Raw genomic sequence first — 18261 nt, 5'->3', positions numbered from 1 at the left:
GCCATATAAGGCACTAGGAAAGTTAACTTCTTGGCAGAATCAGGATCCTCAGGATATTTAGGACTTTTAAAAGAGAGAAACTCACCCAAATCTACAAACATAATCTGTTGGCAAGTTCTTGGCTGTGGCTTCCTAGCCACAGCAGACTAAAAAGTCCAATCTGAGAATCCTTTTTAAAAGTTCCTGCAAAGCACATTCAGAGACCTATGTGACCCATCATTATTCTTTCCATACTTATATAAATAATGAGGACAAGGTTAAGAGACAACTTATTTTGCAAACAATTTAGTCTGACTTTGACAGAAATGATGGAGGCTTTATTTCCACGTAAGCTGGATGAGTGTTTTTGAATTTAGTCAAATTCACTTAAAAAATATATTTTCAATGAAATGTATTACAGTATCATATCCATCATGGTTGAAATCTGAATAAGGAAGTCCAATTTATTTAAATGACATCAGCCAGGACTGGTAGTGTCATAGGAGAAACAAACACGTAATACAAGGTGAAAACTGACTGTGTGGTGACTTTGTAAACCAAGAAAGATTTCTCAACTAATTTGTCTAACAAATATAGCATCTGTCTTTGGCACTTCTGTTGATGTTTCTTTCGAGTGTTGTGTGAATCATTTCAACCAACAGGATGGTTGTATTTTGTTGTGTTAAAAGTACTTTTTATAATTTTTGAATGTATTTGTTTCAACATTTTATTGGATTTTCCTAACCTGTGTTAACATCATTAAATGTATATTTCTTCAGAAAATATCATCCTCTTGTGCCTTTAAAGAATTACTTTAAATGATAGGGAGCATAAGTTTTTCAGTACATTAATAGTTAATCGAAGATATGTGTAAATGTCACAAAGAATAAAAATATATTGGTGGCTGTTTATTGTGGTTTCCAGTGCAATTAAACCAAGAAATGTATTTTTTTTTAAAAAATAGTATTTAATAGGTTTCTGACAATTTGGATCATTTTGCACATAGCTTTATCAACTTTTAAACATTAATAAACTGATTTTTTTAAAGAAAAAAAGAAAGAATGGAGACTTTAGAGAGAAAAAAATTGTTTCAAAGGAAACTATATTGTACCCTTGTGGGGTCTGTCTTGCACATTTTGACAGTCCTTAATAAATCCTGAATTCTGACAGTTTTCTCCAATATCTGCTTACAACTCTGAAAATTAACATTTCTGTATTTTCTCCATTCTGATTTAGAATCATTAAAAATTAAAACTGCTCTTTTCCCAAACCTCTACACACTGAAAATGTATGACTAGATATAAACTTCAAGGAAATTACAAGAGATCAAGAATGGGCAACCTTCCTGCCACTGCTGTGTAAACCACTCATAAAGTTTACTAGAAACCTGATGCCATCACCACAGATTCAGACTGCAAAACAAGAAATCTATTGGATTAACATTACTTCTTGATTCCACCATCTAAAGATTCTTTGAGCTCACCATCTAGAAATCTGGAGTGACTGCTCTCTGGAATAAGACACTAAATTTTTAAACTATTAATCTTTTTACAATTAACTTTCATTGAAACTCTACCTCATTAAATGCCTATCAGCAAAATTCAGAAAATACTTGAGGGCTCCAGTCAAGATGGCAGAATAGAAGGACATGGATCTCACTTTCTCCCCCAAATATATAAAAATACACTTACATGTGCAACAATTCTTACTGAATACCTACTAAACACTGGCAGACAATCTCATACCACCAAATTTGCAAGAAAAAATCACCATGTAACAATGTACGATAAAAGAATAAAAAGGAAGTAGGATGGGACCTGTGCCCCCTGGGAGGGGCTGTGAAAGAGCAAAGGTTTCCTCACCCTAGAAACCTTCATCATCTGGGAGATCAGCCAGGACAGAAAAGGAGCTTCAGGGGCTCATAGAAGAGTTCAAGAACCAGCTTGCAGCAGGCAGAAAAGAAAGAGACCAGCGCAGATGGTCCTGGTCACCTCACTGCATTCCTCAGTCTGAGACACATGTCTGCTGGTGTGCACTAGGACTAGGTGCAGAAACTAGGGCTTCATCAGTCAGACCAAGGAGAAGATTATGGTTAGTTACATGGAAACAGCCTTAAGGGGGCTGGATTATGGTCTGGGCCCCAATAAGAGATGTACACAGAACAGATCCAGGGTCTGCCATAGAAGCCCCATTGGTAATGAGCATGTGAAGGGAGGGGCAGGGCCCCACCATAGCAGCCTCATTCTCAGTGTGCTCACAGTAGGTGTGGCTCTGCCTCTAGGAGCTCAGAGCACACAAATACCATCAGGTTGCACACACACAGAGAGAGGGATGAAACCTGATCCAAGCCACAGGGGCTGCACAACTTCAAAACAGGGCTCAAATCTGAGCCATGTCCCAGTGCTCTACAATCCATAGATTTATGCACCACTGACACCTTTGTAAGCTCAGTACCTGTGGGACATCTGAGTAGATTACTGCTGCTCCTGGGGCTGAGACAGGTCTGGCATTAGAGGCTCTGAGCTTTGCTGGCTCAAGTAAGTTCAGTCAGAGTGGTGTCTGGGCTGATTCCCTAGCTCCCACTGGGAGTGCAGTTATGAGACTATTGCAGTCCTGGTGTCTGATTTCAGCCGATCAGCACCAAGGGATCTGTGCTGGTGTCTTTGTGAGCAAAGCAACTGAGGGACATTCAGGCTGATTGCCTGCATTCCCACAGATGAGGCAGACCCGAAGTCAGTGCCAATAACAGTGTACTTTGTGAGCCTGCAGAGTGGGTGACACGTGACACCACAGAGTGCACTTCCCAGTGGAAACCTCCTGCAGAGGAATAGTCAGTGGCTCCTCTCCCAGCAAGAGCACTGCTATCTGACCTACCTCACACTGCAGCTCAGAAATGGATCCGGGGGCTTCTACTCCAAAAACTGGAGCAGACTTTTCTCCCAAGAGGGCTGTGACAACCACAGAGCGAAGAGGAGGCTTTGCACAACATCCAGTGTAGGTTCTTCTCAAAACAAAACCAGTCACACAACCCATCAAGGGTATAATGACCAACACACACTGAGGAAAGATATGGCAGGCATCCATACTAAAAAGAGCCCTTGCAGTAACAATATTAAATGCACGCAGGATACACAGGGATGCTCCCACAAAACAACAGCCTTCAAGACCACAGTAGATAACTGTTTCTCCTAAACTCATAGAGTCAGAGTATAAGTATAAGTAAACTGAAGAAGCAGAGGAACCACTCCCAATTAAAATATCAAGAGAATTCCCCTGAAAGAACAATGAAACAAACCACTTCAGTCAATCAGATTCCAAGCTCAAAAGGAGGTAATGAAAATACTGAAGAACTAAGAAAGGCTATTAACAAACCACTTCAGTCAATCAGATTCCAAGCTCAAAAGGAGGTAATGAAAATACTGAAGAACTAAGAAAGGCTATTAATGAAAATACTGAAGAACTAAGAAAGGCTATTAAAGGCTATTAAATGCTAAGAAAGGCTATTAACTAAGAAATGCAGATTACTGTAAAAAGGAAGTAGAAACTATAAACAGGAGCCAATTAAAATTAGAAAACTCATTTGCTGAGACAAAAGCCAAGGAAAAGGCAATAAGTGACGAACTGAATAACACAGAAGAATGAAAAAGTGATCTGGAGATAGAATATGGAAATCACTCAGTTGGAAGAGGACACAGAAAGACAAATGAAAAAAATAGTGGAAGCAATATGCAAGACCAATGGAATAATATAAAATGTCCCAACCTACACATAGGGATCTCAGAAGAAGAAAGAGAAAAGGGGATCAAAAATGTATATGAAGAAATTATGGCTGTAAACTTCCCAAGCCTAAAGAAAGAAACAGATATCCAGGTACAGAAAGAAAAAAGAGTCCTAAACAAGATGAAATGAAACAGACCTACACTAAGACATATTATAATTAAAACAGCAAAAGTTAAAGAAAAAGAGAGGATTCTAAAGGCAACAAGATAAAAGTAAAGACTTAATTACAAGGGAACTCCCATAAGGCTATCAGCTGATTCTTCTACAGAAATGCTGCAGGCCAGAAGGGAGTGGCAAGTTATATTCAAAGTCCTGAAAGAGAAAAACCTGCAAACTAGGATAATCTACCCGGCAAGATTATTATTTAGGATAGAAAGAGAGATAAAGAATTTATCAGACAAGCAAAAACTAAAAGAATACAGAAACACTAAACCTGTCCTAAAAGAAATATTGAAGGTCTTCTCTAAATAGAAAAGAAGCAACAATTGATAGCAAAGAGAAAATTATATTTAGAAAGTAAATCACTTAAAAAAGCCAGTATACAGATTATTAAAAAAATAAAATAAAACTTTTGTGAAAGCAATGATAACTACAAAAAACCATTAAAAGCTAAACATGAAGATATAAAAGAGGTAAACAAAAATCACAAAATGTGGAGGAGAGTAAGAAAATGCAGATTTTTATTAGAATGTGTTTGAGCCAGTATGACCATCAGTCTAAAGCAAATAGATATAGTATGGGTTAACATTCTTGAAAAACAGAGTAACCACAAATCAAAAACATACAATAGATTCACAAAAAACAAAAAGAAGGGAATACAATCATAATACAAAAGAAAATCATCAAACCACAAAAGGAAAAACAGAAAAAGAAAGGAACAAAGAAGAAATACAAAATCGACTAGAAAACATGGTATAAAACAGCAAAAATACATATCTATCAATTATTATCTTGAATGGTAATGGACAAAGTGGTCCAATAAAAAGACATAGAGTGGTAGATTGGATTAAAAAGACAAGAGCCTGTGATACGCTGCCTACAAGAGACCCACTTTAAGGTGAAAGACACACATAGATTGAAAGTGAGGAGATGGAAAAAGGTATTTCATGCAAATGGAAATGACAAGAAAGCAGGGATAGCAATACACATAACAGACAAAATAGACTTTAAAACAAAGGCCATAAAGAAAAATAAAGAAGGACACTATATTATGATAAAAGGATTGATACAAGAAGAGGATATTACACTCGTTCACATATATGCACCTAATATAAAAGCACCTAAATATACAAAACAAATACTAACAGACATAAAAGGAGAAATTAACCATAATACAATAAGTAGGAGACTTAAAAAACCCACTGACATCTAAGACAGATCTTCCAGACAGAAAGTCAATAAGACAACAGAGACCCTAAATATCACAGTAGAACTGTAAGACTTGATTGATATTTTCAGGACATTACATCCAAAATACCTAGAATAAATATTTCTTTCAAGAGTATGTGTAACATTCTCTAAGACTGACCACATACAAGGAAACAAAACAAGTCTCAACAAATTTAAGAGGATAAAAATTATTTCAAGCCTCTTTTCTGACAACAATGACATAGAAGTAGAAATCAAACACAGAAAAGGAAATGAGACAAAAAAAACAAGTACATGGAGACTAAACAACATGCTACTAAAAAACCAATGGCTCAATGATGAAAACAAGGAGAAAATTTAAAAATACCTTGAGACAACGGACAATGAAAAAACAACCATACAAAATCTATGGGATGCAGGAAAAGCAGTCCTTAGAGGGAAGTTCATAACAATCCAGGCCTTCCTCAAGAAACAAGAAATACCTCAAACAAACAACCTAACATATCACCTTAAAGAATTAGAAAAAAAAAAACCAAAAAAAACCTAAAGACAGCAGAAGAAAGAAAATAATAAGACAGAAAGGAAATAATAAAATAGAGATTTTTAAAAGCAGAAAAAATTTAATAAAACCAAGAGCTTGTTCTTTGAAAGGGTAAAAATCTCTGTTCAGGCTCACCAAGAAGAAAAGAGAGAACCCAAATAAACAAAGTAGGAAATGAAAGAAAAGAAATAAGAACTGATATTGCAGAAATACAAAAACCACAAGAGAATACTATAAACAATTAAATGACAACAAATTTGCCAACTAAAAGAAATGGACAAGTTCCTAGAAGCATACAGCTCACCAAGCTGAATCAAGAAGAAATAGATAATTTGAACAGACTGATCACTAAAAGGGAAATAGAATCTGTAATCTAAGAAAGAAAAAAAAAAGATCATGAAGTACCTAGGGGTAAGATGGGAATAAAGATACAGACCTACTAGAGCATGGACTTGAGGATATGGGGAGGGGGAAGGGTAAGCTGTGACAAAGTGAGAGAGTGGCATGGACATATATACACTACCAAATGTAAAATAGATAGCTAGTGGGAAGCAGCTGCATAGCACAGGGAGATCAGCTAGGTGGTTTGTGACCACCTAGAGGAGTGGGATAGGGAGGGAGGGAGACAGAAGAGGGAAGAGATATGGGAACATATGTATATGTATAACTGATTCACTTTGTTATACAGCAAAAACTAACACACCATTGTAAAGCAATTATACTCCAATTAAATGTTAAAAAAACAAAACAAAAAAACTTCCTGCAGACAAAATTCCAGGACCACATGACTTCACTGGGGAATGCTACCAAATATATAAGAAGAACTTGTACCATTTCTTCACAAAGTCTTCCAGAAGATTGAAAAGGAGGGAATGCAACACTCCCAAATTTATTCTATGAAGCCACCATCACCTTGATACCAAAACCTGACCAAGACACTACCAGAAAATAAAATTACAGGCCAATATCTTTGATGAATATAGATGCAAAAATTCTGAACAAAATATTAGTAAACCAAATCCAACAACATTCAAAAAGTTCATATGCCACAATCAATTTGGATTCATCCCAGCATCACAAGTATGGTCAATATACAAAAATCAATTAATGATCATCTCAAGAGATGCAGAAAAAAAAATTTGATAACACTCAACAACCTTTCATGATAAAAAAAATTCTTACCAAAGTATGTATAAAGGAAACATATCATAAAATCATAAAAGCTATTTATGACAAGCCCCAGCCAACATAATAGTCATTGGTGAAAAGCTGAAAGCCTTCCTACTAAAATCTGGAAAAAGACAAAAATGCCCACTCTCACCACTTCTCTTCAACATAGGATTGGAAGTCCTAGATAAGGCAATCAGATAAGAAAAAGAAATTAAAACTTACAAAATTGTAAGGGAAGAGGTAAAATTGTCCTAATATGCAGATGACATGATACTATATGTAGAACAACCTAAAGACTCCACACAAAAACTACTGGAATTGATAAATGAATTCATCAAGGTAGCAGGATACAAGATTAATATACAGAAATTAGTTGCATTTCTTTATATTAACAATGAAATATCAGGGTGTGGCCAGACAGGCAGGGCCCCCTCACCCATCAGGCAATTCATGTTCATGGGAACATGGTGCTAAACCATTTGTAGCTGACCTGCTTCTGGGTGAGGGTGTCATAAGTAGCAGAGCAACTCCCTTGTGGTGATTAAAACAACAACAACAAAGAAAAATCATAAAGGGAAAGTAAAAAGAACAATCCCTTTTAAAATTGCATCAAAACCCATAAAAGTTGCATCAAAAATGATAAAATATTTTTAGGAATAAACCTGACCAAGGAGGTGAAAATTTATATACCGAGAACTACAAAACATTGATAAAGGAAATTAAAGATGATTCATAGAAATGGAAAGATATCCCATGCTCTTGGATTGGAAGAGTTAATATTGTTAAATTGGCCAAACTACCCAAAGCAATCTATAATTTTAATGCAATCCCTCTCAAATTACCCATGATATTTTTCACAGAACTAGAACAAATAATCCTAAATTTTATATAAAACCATAGAAGACCCAGAACTGCCAAAACAATCCTGAGGAAAAGAACAAAGCTGGAGGCATAACCCTCCCAGAATTCAGATAATGCTGTAAAGTTACAATAATCAAAACAGTGTGGTATTGTACAAAAACAGACATGGATCAGTGAAACAGAATAGAGAGCCCAGAACTAAGCCCACATACTATGGTCAATTAATCTTTGACAAAGGACGCAAGAATACACAATGGATAAAAGAGAGTCTCTTCAGCAAGTGGTGAACAGCCCCATGTGATGTTAGAACATCCCCATGTAAATCAATGAATTTAGAACACATCCTTACACCATATACAAAACATAAACTCAAAATGGCTTAAAGACAAATATAAGAAGTGCCACCAAAAACTCCTACAAGAGAAAATAGGCAAAACATTTTTGGATGTAAATTGTAGCAATATTTTCTTAGGTCAGTCTTCCAAGGCAATAGAAATAAAAGCAAAAATAAACAAATGGGACCTAATCAAGCTTAAAAGCTTTTACATAGCAAAGAAACCACAACCAAAACAAAAAGACAAACTACTGACTGGGAGAAAATATTTGCAAATGATGAGACTGTCAAGGGATTAAATTCCAAAATAAAGAAACAGCTCATACAGCTCAATAACAAAAAAAACAAACAACCCAATAGACAAATGGGCAGAAGACCTAAGTAGACATTTCTTCCAAGAAGACATACAGATGTCCAGTAGGAACATGAAAAGATTTTCAACATTGCTAATTGTTAGAGAAAAGCAAATCAAAATTACAATGAGGTATCACCTCATACCATTCAGAATGACAATTATCAAAATGTCTACAAATAATAAATGCTGGAGAGGATGTGGAGAAAAGGCAACCCTCCTACAATGTTAGTGGGAGAATAAATTGGTTCAGCCACTATGGAAACAGTATGGTGGTTCCTTAAGAAACTAAAAATAGAGTTGTCATATGATCCAGCAATCCCACTTCTGGACATATTTTGAGATAAAATTCAATGTGAAAATTGAATTTTGAATAAAATTGAAAATTGAATAAAATTCAATTTCAAAATTCAATTTGTGCACCCCAATGTTCATAACAGCACTATTTATAATAGTCAATATGTGGAAGCAACTGAAAGTTCTATCAACAGATGGATGGACAAAGAAGATGTGGTATATATATACAATGGAATAGTACTCAGCCATAAAAAAAGAATGAAATAATGCCATTTGTAGCAACATGGATAGACCTAGATATTATCATATTAAGTGAAGTAAGTCAGACAAAGACAAATATCATATGATATCACTAATATGTAGAATCTTAAAAATGATACAAATGAACTTATTTATAATCAGATTTATAGACAAAGATAACAAACTTACGGTTACCATAGGGGACAGTGTGTGTGGAAGAGATAAGTTAGGAATTTGGGATTAGCAGATATAAACTACATGTATAAATATGTAAACAAGGTCCTACTGAATACACAAGGAACTATATTCAATAACCTGTAATAAACCATAATGGAAAAGGGGAAAAAAATACTTGCAACTGCCATGTTTTAACAGATGATTAAGTAGATCCTTATTGAACAAAGGGCAACCAAAAAAAGTGGATATATAAAGTTCAAAGGAAAGATGAAATCTCTTCTTTTCTTGAACATGAAGGGTACTGACAATGATTTTTTACTTGACCAATTTTTAATCAGGTCCCTGAAAATTTACCTAGGCCCATTTGTGAAATTTCTTGTAAAATCCCTGGTTAGAACACTGGTAAGTGAATTTAGCAAGAGTCCCTCATCCCCTGTATCTGATAACCCTAAATATCTAATCAGTATTCTTATCCTCCTCCATTCACCAGGTGATGACTGACCTGCCTGGCCTGTCTTCAGCAGGGATCCCATTAGTTATCTAGTCAGAATCCTCTTAAATTTGATGTTTCATATTGATAATTTTCCAAACAGTAACCCCCTACTAGAAGCCTTGACAACTAATTCTTACTTGTGAATTTTTATTCAGACTTGAGCCCAGGTCTATACTGAAGTCTCATTTCCCCTACTAAAATAGTTTTTAATATATCTGTTTTTATTACTTTAATGATTATGTCTTTTTTCTAATAATGCTAAGAATTAATCACTCCAGCCTCAGGTTATTTATATAACCCTTGAGCTGAGAATTTAAATCCCATAGCTCATCCTTTTTTTCTACAACTTTATCCAGCAACAAAAGGAGAAACCAACCAACATCATTATATTCTATAGTATTTTTTTTTAATGTTTGAAAGTATCATATAAAGAGTACTCAGCTCCTTGCTTCTGCTAAGTGCATGATTAGGAACATTCAATGCAGGCTTTTTTTGTAGTTCTAAAAATAGTTCTCACCATGGACTATCAGTGCTTTGTTTACTACTGGATATAGTGTCATCATTGTCCTTTAATCTAATAAGATTACAAAGCCAATTCCAGGAACTCCATAAGGAATAGAGAAAATATCCTTAAAGCTCTGTTCAAATAGAACCATTCTCAGTACCAAAATCTATATGTCAGGGCAATCCAGAAAAACAGAACCAATAAGGTAAATACATATATTAGATGAAAGATAGATGATAGATAAATAAATAGATAGATGATAGATAGATAGATAAATAGATAGATAGATAGATGATAGATAGATAGAAGATTCATTATAAGTATTGGCTCAAGCATTAATGGAGACAAAGAAGTCCCATGAAGTGACACGTGCAAGCTGTTAGAACCAGGTAAGATGCTAGAATAATTCAGTTGAAGTCTGATAGAACCATGCAGCCCGTAGTGTAACTGCTAATCTCCAAAAGTCCTGAGAACCATAGGCTCATGATGAGTGTCCAAAAATATAAAGACCCAAGAACCAGGAGCTCTGATGTTCAAGGGCAAGAAAAAACAAACTTTCCAGCTCAAAAAGAGGAAAGGGAATTTGATTTTTTTCTCTTTAGGCCCTCAAGGGATTGGATTATACTTATACACATTGGTAAGATCTCTTTTCTCAGTCTACTGGATCAAATGACAATCCCTTCCAGAAACACCATCACAGAAACACTTGGAAATGGTTTACCAGCTATCTGGCCTTCCCTTAGCCAAGCGAAGTTGACACATAAAACTAATCATCATAAGTCCACCCATGCCAACATGACATCTACAATGCATTGCATTACACCATATTGATTTTCCAAATAAAGACAATAATAGGGTCATAATTTTACTTAGCATGAAACAACCGTCCTGATTACAGCCATGAACACACTAACCATTTCCCAAGTTGAGGAGATAAAGTCCTTCCTTCTTGTAGATATCTTGTAACAAATAGTATGATATAAAATTAATAAAACTTAAATATATGATATAAAGTTAATACATCTCATGTTGCATGATAAGGGAACAAGAGAGGATAAAAAATCGAACATATTTGTTTAATATATGTATGTATACATAAAAATACATTTCTAGGGCTACCCGGGTGGTGCAGTGGTTGAGAGTCCGCCTGCAGATGCAGGGGACACGGGTTCGTGCCCCGGTGCGGGAAGATTCCACATGCCACGGAGCGGCTAGGCCCGTGAGTCATGGTCGCTGAGCCTGCGTGTCTGGAGCCTGTGCTTCGCAACGGGAGACGCCACAGCAGTGAGAGGCCCGCGTACCACAAAAACAAAAATAACAAACAAAAAAAAATTTATAACAAAATAGTAAGGAAACATTCACAATTATAGTCCTTGTTTTTATAACTGGTCACAAATTCAAAGCTGTATTTATAACTACCTTCTGTTACTACCCATTCTATATTACCTTTGCATCAGCAAGCACCAGAGAAAGTCATGGTTCTTTACTGGTGGGGTGATTCAAACATCACTCAGGATGGGTCTGGGCCATTATTAGTTCTACTTGGATTGGGCTATTTTAGTTTCCCATTAACCTTAATAACAGGGCCAATGCTAATACTAAGAGACACCTAAGGAATCTTCTGTACTTGACATACTCTTCATTACCTCCATTATGGAATAATTCCCCAATTTCTCTTTGGAATTCACAAAAATTCTTGCTTGACCAAACTTTAGGCAAACTCTTGAACCTTCCCCTAAGCCCTTGTGTGCATTTGTAAATAAATCCTTAGCAAGAATCCTGCTAAGTCAGTTTAACAAGGGTCTGTCACTCTCCCCGTCTGATTACCATCAATATCTAATCAGGTATCTCATCCTCTGTCATCCAAAGGTGATGTCTGATCAGTCTGGCATGTATTCAGCAAAAATCCTATTAGAACAATTTACCAGAATCTCCCTTATTCTTGCTGGTTCTTCCAGTAATATTCTATCTTGAGACCCACCAGGCCCACTGGCTAAAAATTCTTGCCCATGCTGTATTTGGAATTGGGCACAGGTCCAAAATGAGGTTTCTTACCCGCTACTGCAATAGTCCTGAATGAAATCTGTTTATACCAATTAAACTACTTCCCATCTATGGTTTTTCCGTGACAGTTATGGTACCATTACTTGCATGAGATCAGATTCTTCACTGGTCTCCTGGACTCCTAACTCAGAACCTTCATATGCAACTTTGAAGGTTTTGTCTTCACTCTTGACTGATTGGTCGGTGATCCAATGGATTCCTAGACCATTGCTCTTTAAACCTGGTAAGGAAAGACTTTGGCCCTTAAGATTTTGAGTGTAATCTATAAGACATGTTAGAGTTCCAGACAAACAGAGGCAGGTTAGAATACCAAGTTTCTCTGTTCATAACTATAATATTACCATTAAATAAAAAAATGGAGCTTCTCTCAGTAGACTGAGAAACCCCCTCCTCCTGAACTCCTGCTGACTATATATGTTCTGCCAGTTCTCTCTTATTCCTTTCTTGTTGCCATGATTTTACTAAGGATAACTGGAATTTCAATGGCCTCTTTGGGAAATTTTGATCTTCTCAGCTAGTTACTCTAAAACTTCTTCCTGTCACAGTTGCTCCTTCTCATTTTATTGCTTTAGACATTCCCTCCAATCTCCTTGAATCCTTTGATATGTCTTCCTTCAAACTCATACCTCCTCTGTCCCTCTGTTCACACTGCCATACTTTTCCTTTCCCATTTGAGTGGGAAACCCTCCACCAAGGGCTCTGTAGGGATTAAGGGATCCCCAAGAGCAATGAACCAAGGCTAGTGAGTGAACACAAAGCTATTTGGAAACAAAACTGGATGTTTTGTCCACTCAGATGAGTTTGCAAGACATCAAGACAGTTGCTATCAGTCTCCTAGATACTTACATAAAATAGAATCTACAGCCTCCATCGTATTACATATCATGTCAATAAAATCTTAACAGTTTCCTCCAGACATATTGGTAAACAGTAACCCTTTAAGTTGTCCTATTGCCAAAATCACAAGTCAGATAAAAATATAAAGATAAACCAGTGAGATTTTATGATGGTGTTTTATTGATTCATGGATAAAATTTTAGAATGTAAGTTATAAGACCTTGTTTTCATGTGCCTGTATGTTTATGTATGTATGTATTACCAAATTATTTTATAAAATTCTTTTGAGGAGCTCTATACAGATTGGCTTTGAGATATGTGAGCACTTTGATAAATTAAGTATCCATAAAATTCTCAGATATATACAAATTAATCCAATTATTTCTTAGTTTACTTGATCTGGGGCAATTTTTGGTAAATGAAGCTAGCTTTTTAAATTGTCAGTAAAATAAAAGCATACATGTTATCAATGTTGCCAGCATCAAATATAATACAGACATACATTCATTGCAGCTCTATTTACGATAGCCGGACATGGAAGCAAACTAAATGTCCATTGACAGAGGAATGAATAAAGAATATGTGGTACATATATACAATGGAATATTACTCAATCATAAAAAAGAATGAAACAATGCCATTTGCAGCAACATGGAGGGACCTAGAGACTGTCATAGTGAGCGAAGTAAGTCAGACAAAGACAAATATCATATGATATCACTTATATGTGGCATCTAAAAAAATGATGCAGGGCTTCCCTGGTGGCGCAGTGGTTAAGAATCCACCTGCCAATGCAAGGAACAAGGGTTCAAGCCCTGGTCCAGGAAGTTCCCACATGCCACGGAGCAACGAAGCCCGTGAGCCACAACTACTGAGCCTGCACTCTAGAGCCCACAAGTCACAACTACTGAAGCCCGCATGCCTAGAGCCCATGCTCCGCAACAAGAAAAGCCACCGCAATGAGAAGCCCACGCACTGCAAAGAAGAGTAGCCCGCACTCACCGCAACTAGAGAAAGCATGCACGCAGCAAGGAAGACCCAACGCAGCCAAAACTAAATCAATAAAATAAATACATAAATTTTAAAAAATGATGCAAATGAACATATTTACGGAACAGAAATAGAGTCACAGATGTAAAAAACAAACTTATGGCTACCAGGGGGGAAAGAAGGGGAGGGATAAACTGGGAGATTGGGATTGACATATACACTGTACTATATATAAAATGGATAACTAATAACGACCTACTGTATAGCACAGGGAATTCACTCAATACTCTGTAACAACATATATGAGAAAAGAATCTAAGAAAGAGTAGATATACGTATATGTATAACTGATGTAGTTTGCTGTACAGCAGAAAACTAACGCAACATTGTAAATCAAGTATACGCCAATACAATTTATTTTAATGCAGACATACATTAATTTCCTACCTAGAATTACCTGTCAAGCAAGCTTAAGCTATCTCTCCTAGGTAGTAACAATTATAAGACTATTGGGCTTCCCTGGTGGCGCAGTGGTTAGGAGACCGCCTGCCGATGCAGGGGACACAGGTTCGTGTCCTGGTCTGGGAAGATCCCACATGCCGCGGAGCGGCTAGGCCCGTGAGCCATGGCCGCTGAGCCTGCGCGTCCGGAGCCTGTGCTCCGCAACGGGAGAGGCCACAACAGTGAGAGGCCCGTGTACTGCAAAAAACAAACAAACAAACAAACAAAAGACTATAAATTCAACCCAAAAATGTGTACAATAAAAATGAATTGCTTGATGCATGTGAGGCATGGCATTTTTTAAAAATAAAGAAAAACAAAAAGGATGAAACTGTGTGTTTGACTTCTTAAGTTCTTGTTATCTGTGAACTTTTCAACACTCCAAATTTTTCAACAGGAAAATAACTTAGGATGATGTCTATAGATGTCTGTTTAACACATGAAATTTTCAGGATCAATTCAACTATAGTTGAATTCAACTATTGTTGAAATGTTAAGAAGTGAATTGAGTACATGTAAAGAGGATAAAAAATTATAGGGATTCCCTGGCAGTCCAGTGGTTAAGACTCAAGGCTCCCAATGCAGGGGGCATGGGTTTGATCCCTGGTCAAGGAATTAAGATCCCTCATGCCGCATGGCACAGCCTGAAAAATTATAAATACACTTTTCAACAATAAATATGTTTTATAATATGTCTACTGAAAACAGTTCTACAAACATTTTGGTAACTTGAAACCTCAAATCTATACTAATTTAAGGTAAATAATGACTATCCATTGGATAGCTAGATCATTTCCAAATAAGATAAAATATTGAAAGATTAATTGCTTTATGTTTAACATTAAATGAACAAATGTTTTAGCGACTTTGGCATCTTTTTATCATACAGTATAGGGAAGATAAATATATATGACCTATTAATAAAAATGAGAAATTGTACTACAGAGATGCATGTACATGTAGAAAAATATGATATTACATATTCATAAATTTACTACAGAATAGTAGTATGAGGCAATTAAAATTTGCTCACATCCTAGTTTACTGTGTAAAAGAAAGACAACTAATGGTTATAAATTCTAACCAATGCATGTAAATGACACTTCTGTGATTACAAGTTTAAAGGAAAAAAAGCGTATGTATGCAGGGAATGAAAAATGTGTTTAGATAAAGAAAGTGATGAAGTATGTGTTTTTATTAATGGCAGTAAGAGAATAATTTAGACCTAAATTAAAGTAACAGTTTGTTCTAGAATGAGAAAGAGAAAAGAGTAAGACAAAAACTGAATGGACGTAAAATAATTGTAGATTTATGAGAAAGAAATCTTGTAAAAGAAATCCTGTCTTGTGTGGTCAAAGCTGGCTAAGATTGGATGGATTTTTTAAAATAGAGTTATTAAAATTGACATAGAATTAATAATGTAATAAAGCAAAAGTGGAATTGGGTTCTGTCTTTCTTCTAAAAAATAAACAAAGTTTATTTGGATGACTCCAAGTAGAAATTGTTAATTTTTTTCCTGTACTTATAAGAAATCAGCTTGGAAACCAAGATTTTCCCTCTTAAAATAAGTTCCAGTGTTCTGTGTTGTTTTTATCAGGTCTTTAATTACTCAAGAAAACCAGAGATCAGCCAAGATGGTGGAGTAGAAAGACCCTGAGCCTACCTCCCTTCCTAAACACAACAAAATCACAAATATCTGCAGAACAACCATCTATGAAAAAGACCAAAACAGACCAGAAAAAACTTCTTCTACAACTAAAGACATAAAGAAGGAACCATGAGACTTCCCTGGCACTCCAGTGGTTGGGGCTTCACCTTCCAGTGCAGGGAGTGGAGGTTCAATCCCTGGTCAGGGAGCTAGGATCCCACAAGACTTGTGGCCAAAAAACCAAGACATAAAACAGAGGCAATAGTAACAAATTCAATAAGGACTTTAAAAATTGTCCACATCAAAAAAAAAAAGAAGGAACCATAACGAGACAAGTAGGAGGGACAGACATGATATAATCAAATCTCATACCACAGGTTGGGCAACCAAGAAACTGGAGAATAAGTCTATTGTAGAGGTTCTCCCATGGGACTGAGGGTTCTGAACCCCACATAGGGCTCTTCAGCCTGGGGGTTCTGCACCAGAAAGACAAGCCCCCAGAGCACGTGGCTTTGAAATCCAGCAAGGCTTAATTTAGGGAGTCCAAAAGGACTGGGGGAAATAGAGACTTCACTCTTAGAAGGCACACACAAAATCTCACCTACACTGAGACCCAGGGCAAAAGCAGTGATTTGATAGGAGCCTGGACCAGGCCTAACTGCTGGTCTGAGAGAGTCTCCCAGAAAGGCAGATGGTGACTGTGGCTAACCCTGGGGACATAAACACTGGCAGCAGCCATATTTGGGAGCTTTCTACCACATGGACACTACTTTAGGTGGCCACCAACCTGGGATCCTCACTCTAGCTCATTAGCACAAAGACCTGACCCCACCCAACACCTTTAGGTGCCAGTGCTTGGGATACCTCAGGCCAAACAACTAATTGGGTGGGGACACAGTCCCACCCATCAACAGATAGGCCATCTAAATATTTCCTGAGTCCACAGCCACCTCTAGACATGCCCCTAGACACAGTCCTTCCTACCAGAGGGCCAAGACCCAGCTCCACCTACCAGTAGGAAGGCACCAGCCATGCCCTCTAGGAAGCCTGCAGTAGCCTCTACACCAGCCTCACCCACCAGAAGGCAGACACCAGAAGTAAGAAAACATCAATCCTGCAGCCTGTGGGCCCAGCCTGCCCACAGCAGGCTAGACCCTACCTTGAGACCATCTGGAGCCCATCCTGCCCACTAGAAAGCAAGCACAATCTTCAGGATACCATGGCCCCCATACCTAACTGTCAGGAACTTCCCCTTCCTACCAACAATCTGACACCAGCTCTGGGATCCCTGGACCCTTCAGCCAGGCTCCAGAATTTGACTCTGCCTGCCTGTAGTCCAGCAGTAACCCCAAGACCTGGATTCACTCATCACTGGTGGGGGGAGGGAGAGACCTGGAGTCTTCTGGACCCTGAATCCACCCACCAGTGAGTCAGCACTATCCCTAAGGCTTCCTGATGCTCTGCAGCCAGCCACCTTATGACCAGGCCCTGATAAACAGCAGACAGCAGCATCCTCACAAGACAGAGCCTGGCAACCAACCGAGCTAGTGGCTAACAGAGCCTACCAGACTGCCCACGTAGTCAGCCCACCACAGCAGGACTCATACAGCATTCTTAGGATGAAACCCCTAAAACATATACATTGGGTGATGAGAGGAAAGTGCACTGCTGGGACACATAGGATGTCTCCTACAAAAGGCCACTTCTCCAAGGTTGGGAAGTGTGAATAAACTAACAGATATATAAAAATACAAGTGGCAACTTAGACAAAATGAGGTGGCATAGATGAAGGAACAAGATAAAACCCCAGAAGAAGAACAAAATGAGGTGGAACCAGGCAAGCTACCTGAGAAAGAATTCAATGTAATGATCATAAAGATGATGAGAAGAATGGATGGACAGAGTGAGAAGTTAGAAATTTTTAAAAAAGAGTTAAAAAAAATAAAGAAAAACCAAACACAGATGAAGAATACCATAATTGAAATGAAAAAAATACACTAGAAGAATCAACAGTAGACTAAATGATACAGAGGAATGGATCAGTGGGCTGCAAGACAGAATAGTGGAAATCACTGCCGCTGAACAGAAAAAAGAATAAAAAGAAATGAGGATAGTTTAAGAGAC

The sequence above is a fragment of the Globicephala melas genome, chromosome 2 (assembly GCF_963455315.2).
Source record: "Globicephala melas chromosome 2, mGloMel1.2, whole genome shotgun sequence".
In the NCBI taxonomy this organism is placed as follows: domain Eukaryota; kingdom Metazoa; phylum Chordata; class Mammalia; order Artiodactyla; family Delphinidae; genus Globicephala; species Globicephala melas.
Note: the sequence above shows the minus strand (reverse complement) of the source record.